The sequence below is a fragment of the Alligator sinensis genome, unplaced genomic scaffold (assembly GCF_000455745.1).
Source record: "Alligator sinensis unplaced genomic scaffold, ASM45574v1 scaffold1517_1, whole genome shotgun sequence".
In the NCBI taxonomy this organism is placed as follows: Eukaryota; Metazoa; Chordata; order Crocodylia; family Alligatoridae; genus Alligator; species Alligator sinensis.
In genome coordinates this window covers 1,177,537-1,184,307 of record NW_005842459.1, presented here as the reverse complement: position 1 = coordinate 1,184,307, position 6,771 = coordinate 1,177,537, and positions in this window count along the sequence as shown.

Genomic DNA, 6,771 nt, shown 5'->3' with positions numbered 1-6,771 from the left:
AGCCGAGCCAGGCCAGGCCAGAGCCATCGAGCGCCGAGCGCCGCCGGGCCACGTGACCGCCGGGCCCCCGCGGCCGCCCCGCGCCGTTGCTGTGACAACCCCGCCCCGCCCCTGCCTCCCCTGGCAGTGACGTCATTGCCCCCACTAGCAATGATAGTGTCTTGCCACTGCCGTGTCAGCAATGGCATCACTGCAATGACATCAGCACTCTGCAGCAACACCAGTAATGACATCAGTGCAATGACGTCAGCACTCCGCTGTGGTGCCGGCAGTGACATCAGTGCAATGACATCAGCACTCCACTGCAGTGTCAGCAATGACATCGCTGCAGCGACGCTGTCACTCCACCGTGGCGTTGCTGCGGTGACATAGCCACCCCCTGCGGTGCCAGCAATGACACTGCTGCGGTGGCACCTCCCTGCAGTGCAGCACCAGCGATGGTGGCGCTGCAGTGACGTCGTCGCTGGGCTGTGGCCCCAGCAGGGACGTTGCAGCAGTGCTGGCCGCCCCACCGCCTGCCGCGCTGCACCACGGGGCCACCGTGGAAACATGCCCACGGCTCCGTCACGCCGCCTGCACGTTTCCACTCCTCCGCCTGGTGCAGCTGCCTGCCTCCTGGGCCGTGGCGCAACCCTGCGTGGTTGTTGTGGGGGTGGGAAAGCAAACAGGTGCCCCGATCCTCTGCGCGGCATCCCCCGGCCTCCCCGCTTCCTGCTCCAGCTAGAAAACGGGTCACTCGTGCTCCTGCGCGGTCCGGGTTGATTCAGACGTTGAGTGGATTTGCTGCTGGGGATGCGCTGGGCGCTGCCCGTGCTGCCGGGGAGGTTCGCCGGGCAGTTTTGTGGAACCAGCCCTCCCAAGAAAGCCCCTCTCCCCTGCTCCTACCCTGCCAGCTAACCTCCGGAGATAAACTTTTCCCCATTGACTTCCCTAATTTGGTTCCAGACTCTTGCTCGGCAGCTTTCCCTAAGTCCGAAAGATGACAGTGAACTGCAGGCAGGGAGGATCTGCTTGAGGACGGAAGAGACAGAATTGATGCTGGCTAAACTGCAGAGACGGCACCTTCTCGAAGCCAACTCACTTGCATTTTTCCTCTTTCATTTGCTCACGTGCCTGCATTAAGGAAAACTGGCCCGGACACGTCCCTGGTGGAGATGTGCCGGCTGAGTTTATGTAAAAGCCTAGTAGCAGTTACCGGTAGACAATCATCTGCTCCTTTACAAGCTGCCATAGATACTGAAAGGGAGCCTGATCCTGAACCACACCCAACCCATTGACTTGAGCAAGAGTTTTAGCTCTTACCTCTTCTCAGCACGAGGCCAAATGGAACGGATTATGAACCCGGCTTCCAAAACCGGCGCATACCTGACACCGCTATTGATGCGCTTTGTGAATGGACCCGAGAGAGTCCATTCCTGTGAAAAGACGACCACAGAGACCACGTGCAACTTTTACTCTGGTGGGACACGAGGCCTGGGAAGACTTGGGGTGAAATCTTGTCCCCATTGAAATCAAGGGGACTTTTGCAAAATGCTTCGATAATGCAGCGATGTGCATGCCCAGCAAGACATTTCTGTGTTCTTCACCCACCATTTAATGCAAAAGCAGGGGCTCGACTTGATGGTCCGGGAGACACTTCCAGATCTGTGTTCCTACGTCCTACACTGAGAGCAACGTCTGAGTCAATACTTCCAAGTGGCAAGGGCAGTGGCTACCCCAGACAGGGTAGCACCATGACTAGGTCATGGCATGATAGACTATTAGAGATGGGAGAGGGCTGCACAGTTCAGGACCTTCTTCAGGGCTGTTTGGCTTTGGGGTATTGAATTAGACTCCTCAAGAAAGCACGGGGGGAAAAAAAGCAGCGGCTCCTGCAGATGATGGCCATGCTATATATTCTCCAAAGAGCCTCAGATTTCATTGAGTGAGAAATAGTGTCAGTTTAACCTACTCATGTGTAAATCATGGATTACACTGTTATAATCTTTCTTCTTTGCCTATAGCAGAAATTGGTTTAAGCAGGTCTTTTATCTCTTTTAAGTTGATTTTCTTTTAATTAAATGACTGAGATAAGTGGAAAGCAGTTCAGGGTGAAGAAAAACAGTTGCAGTTGTTAAGGGCAGCCATTACAGAAATATTACCTGAAGCACCATTTAAAGTGGTTTTTTTATGCTTTGATTGCTTTCTTATTACGGTACTTGCAACTGTAAATGGAAAATTACACAAAGTTCTATTACATAAGCAACTGGTTTACACAGCTTGAAATATGAGATTTTATTTATTATTATGTTTTCAGGGATATGAACAATAGATGTTTTTATTATAAAGTAAATAGCACTTTTCCACTTGACTTCATTATAACACTTAACAGTAAAAGGGAGATATTCCTCTTACATAAATATATGCAACAAATTGCCTTCCAGGCCTCAGAGGGCTAAGCATCAGACAAACAGCCTGAGTTTATCTGCACAACTTTAATTGAAGTATTGGAGCGTCTGATTTTAGCAAACTGCCTGGATTATATGCCTTCACTCCTGGCCGGCTGCCTTGCTGTGCTGTAGCAGAAAGTTCAAGGCAAAAAATCCCCTTGTGAATTCCTTCCAGGTTGGCAGACCGGCCCCTGTGCATTACACAATCCTGCTCAGCAGCTCATCCGAAAGGCCTTGCTTATTCACCGTGTAATTTAGTTTCTTGTTTAGGACTTTTATTCTTTTTACTGATCCAAACTCAGACTTGGTACGGTGACAAGTAGTGCCTTAGGTTCAGCTGCGACTGCATGTATTGCATTTATCTCCTCAGGTTTCCAAGAAAGGTACAATTTGTCTTTAAACTTAATACATGCCTATAAGAAGTATAATGACTGATTTTTTCCCAGGGGTATACAATGAAGCTTAAAGATAATTAGCGTAAACAAACAACAACAAAAATAATCAGATCCCCTGTAGCAGATCAAGCCAAATACTTTCCCAAGAACTCAGGACAAGCAATGCTGCAAAGTACTTGGGAGGGAGAATGCTGAATCAAATGCTTTTTACAGATTATTTTGCAAGAAATATGGTAAATGAAATTTAGTGAGAAAGATCCAAAACTATTGTGTTGATTGAACTGAAGAGATCAGCTAACATCAGAAGTGACTAGTGCTGGGAACATCTCCAATGCACGGCAGAGCATTGTGACCCTTTAAAAACAGAGATCAAAAGCATTAGTTACTTTGGAAAATCTGGGCCTTTCAATTTGCTCTGTTTTGTAGATACAAAAGTCCCTCTGTTACTCAAACCCAAGCTGTTGATTTTTTGATTAAACAGTAAAAAATACTTTTTTTCCCCTTTTATTATATCATCAAATCACTTTGAAAATTTAGAGAACTAATTTGTGCTCATTTAAGAGAATATAAATTTTACTCCCCGACATTATTTCTCCTGTAGAGTACAAAACTCAAGCACCAGGAAAGACCATAATCCCAGAATCCAGTGCCAGGGTCCTGTAATCCTCATTAATACATTCCATTGCAAGGCTGTGCCTTTACATCATGAATATTCAAGAGATCAGGTACTTAATCCGGCAATATTTTGTAATCCAAATAATGAAGTTTTCACTCAGGCAAACTCCAGGGACCTTATGGTTTGGCCTGGAATAGATACATGAAATGTATACGACTGAAATGGGATGAAAAATTACACATAGATGCAAACATGGAATTTGGGGCCCTTAAAGCTAACATTCCTTCTTCATGTACAAAGCAGGCAGAAAACAGGGAGAAACAGAGCAACTCTCCCTCTCAGCCCCTGCACAGAGTTGACTCAGTACACCCTTAGGGATAGATTATGTGTGTTCAGGCCTCACCCTAACGGTGGCATCTAACATGATTTACTAATTAGGAGATGGGTTTTTGCATAAATTCTGTTAGTACCTGTCCACCAAAGACTAGTTTCATCTAGTTTATCCAGGCACCTGGACAAATAAAAAGCTATTGAGCAGATTGTTTTTGATAATGGGATTTTATAACTTGGATTATTATTATTAGTTCCCTGCTTCTGTTGAAGTCAAATCTGCAAGCCATATTGTGTTAGGCCCTGTACAAACTTGTACAGAAGGCTGGCTCGTTCCCTCTTAAGATTCAGCTGAAGCAGCACTAGGGGTGTAGCGAGAGAGAGACCAACTTTTAGGGAACAGTCACAACGTGCAAAGACAAAGTGATGTTTCCCAGGGTCACACAGTGAGTGAAGGTAAAGAGCCAGAAATAGAAAATTTGACCTTCAACTGCCTGCCCTGGGCACCAGGGAACTCCCGCTTTCCTTGCATGGACTCCTACACAGACATTCTTGGCAGATTTACCTTTTTCACCTGTAATCTTACAGCCCCATCCATGTCTCCATCTCCAACACCTGTTGGAAGCAGTCAGGAAGGAACTGCTGAATCCTGTAAGGAACTTCACTCCACAAAGGTATCTCTGGCTGAGTAGATCAGTGATTCTCAACTAGGGTGCCTTGAGATCCTTTCGAGGGTGTCATGGGTGCCACATGGTGTTAGCACCGGTAGGTGTGCAAACATGCTTCACCACAACCCAGAGATTTCAACAGGAATCCATAGTGCAGTGGCTCCCAACCTTTTTAGACTCCAGGATAGATTCCAGGCAGTCCTTGGAAAATGCCGGCTCTTAGTTTTCACATTTTTTTTTTTTTGCCCTTTGTGGGGTCAGACTAGATGATCTGTTTGGGTCCCTTCTGACCCCAAACTACTATGAAACTATGAAAAATAATACAGCAGTTTCTCTGTTGCAAAGAACTCCCAAAGACCACAATTATGGATGTCTGTTTGAAGTCTCTGAAATACCTTGTGAATCACATGTGTAAACCCAACAGTGCTAACCCTGTGTAGCACCTTGCTTCGTCTTTGAAAGGATTTCAAGGCACCCCAGGGTGTATGGCACCCTGGTTGAGAATCACTACGGTGGTAGTAAAACCATTCTGGCCTATTGTGGTCTATCTGAGGTCTCTGCAACAAAAATATTGTTCTATTATTTTCCTGTAGTCAAAAAAGGAGCATCTTGAGTCTTATGAGGGGTTCGTTGAGTCCCAAAAGGTTGAGAACCCCATGTCAGGATACATGCTAGAATATTGCCTGAGGCCACCACCTTGTCCCACTCAGGTGTGGATCGTCAGCCTCAGAAAATGGGTTTAAGTTGCTATTCTGGGCCCAGTTTTAACCAAAACACAAGAGATGAGAGATCCCGTACCCCAAGGTCAGGTCTCTGAGCTTTTCCCCCATCACGTGGCCCACAGAATCGTAAAGGGAAACTCTTCATAATATGATTCCTTAGCACGAAATTACCAACTTGTAACAATCAAAACAAAAAAGCCTTGGGTCTCTGAGTCTGAAAAGCTCAGTCCTCTCCAAGTAGCCACCATGAATTGTATTACAAATGCACTGATAGATATGGAAACTTTAAGTCACATCCTCTTAAGGTCTGAACTTCTAGGATCTCCCAGAATTTGCTTTGTCCCTATGAAAGCCTGACAAGCAAGCATCATGGTTTTGGAGGAAATACGGTTCATGAGGGAGCTTTGTTGGGAAAGAGAAAGCGCTGCTACACCCTCAGGATTTGCCTGAGCACAGCTCTGTTTCTCTACAGAGTCTACCACAAGAAGCAATTTAGCAAAGTCATTTCTCTTTCCAGTGATCAGACCCATCACACGACCCACCGATGTCAGACGTGCAGAACGTGGAAATGCGAGATGTCCTTTGAAAACCTGCAGCAAGGTAATCATTATTTAAAATACTTTTTAAAAGACTTTCTTTTCAAAGATGACTTGCTACACAGACTGATTTGACAGTTAAATGACATGAAATGGGCGACAAGCCCAGAAGAAGATACTTGTACCAGAGTGAATGCATCGGATACTTAGGATATCAATCACTTGGGCTTTTACGAAATAAACATGTCGGGTTGGGACACTGAAGAAGAATTGGGTGGGATCTCATAAAATCTTGCAATAGACCATTACAAGAAATGGAAAGAGATCAAGGCCGGGCAACTTTCTTCTTTTTCTTTTTGCATTAGCCTTTGTCAAGGTGAAAGGTGTCCACACAACCAAGAGCACTGTGTGTGTGTTTTTTTTAAATCACACTAAAGTCATTCTAAAATGTTAACATTTAATAGGGTGTGCCCAGGCCTTACATATTTCAGCTAACAATGCACAGTCTGATAGGCATCTCTCTCGGCTGTAATTCAGCTGCCGTGTCTTGTGATGCGTACACGCTGCATGAAGTTCACTCTTGTGGTTTATTACGTTATCAGGACCCATTGATTGAATTACGGCTCTATAATAGGTTCCTCTCTCTGCATTATCCTACTGTTATTGTAGCTATTATTAACCTCTCTCCCATTAGAGGATTACATGTTCTTCTCAGGGCCGGCACACAGAAGTTAGATAACTCTGCAGACATTTCCAAGAGAATTGCGTGGAGTATTTCCACGAAACACAGATGAAATGGCTCGAGTCTGCATGGTTAAGTTCACTTGTCTAGTTTTGATGCTCCCCATAGCTTGTGAGGTTGAATGGGAAAAAGAGCTTGGCAGGAAAAGATGTGAGTGAAGAGCACTACTTGCTCTTCAAGTCCTGCACGGAGACTCCTTGGATCCAGCAGAAGAGGTCTGGCATGGCTTTGGGGGAAGCAGATCAACAGGAGAAACGATAGCAGGGAAAAGACTTTAGCAGCATTAAGAAAGCCCAATGGTTCCTACTACTGAAGACCTCACATAATGATTTC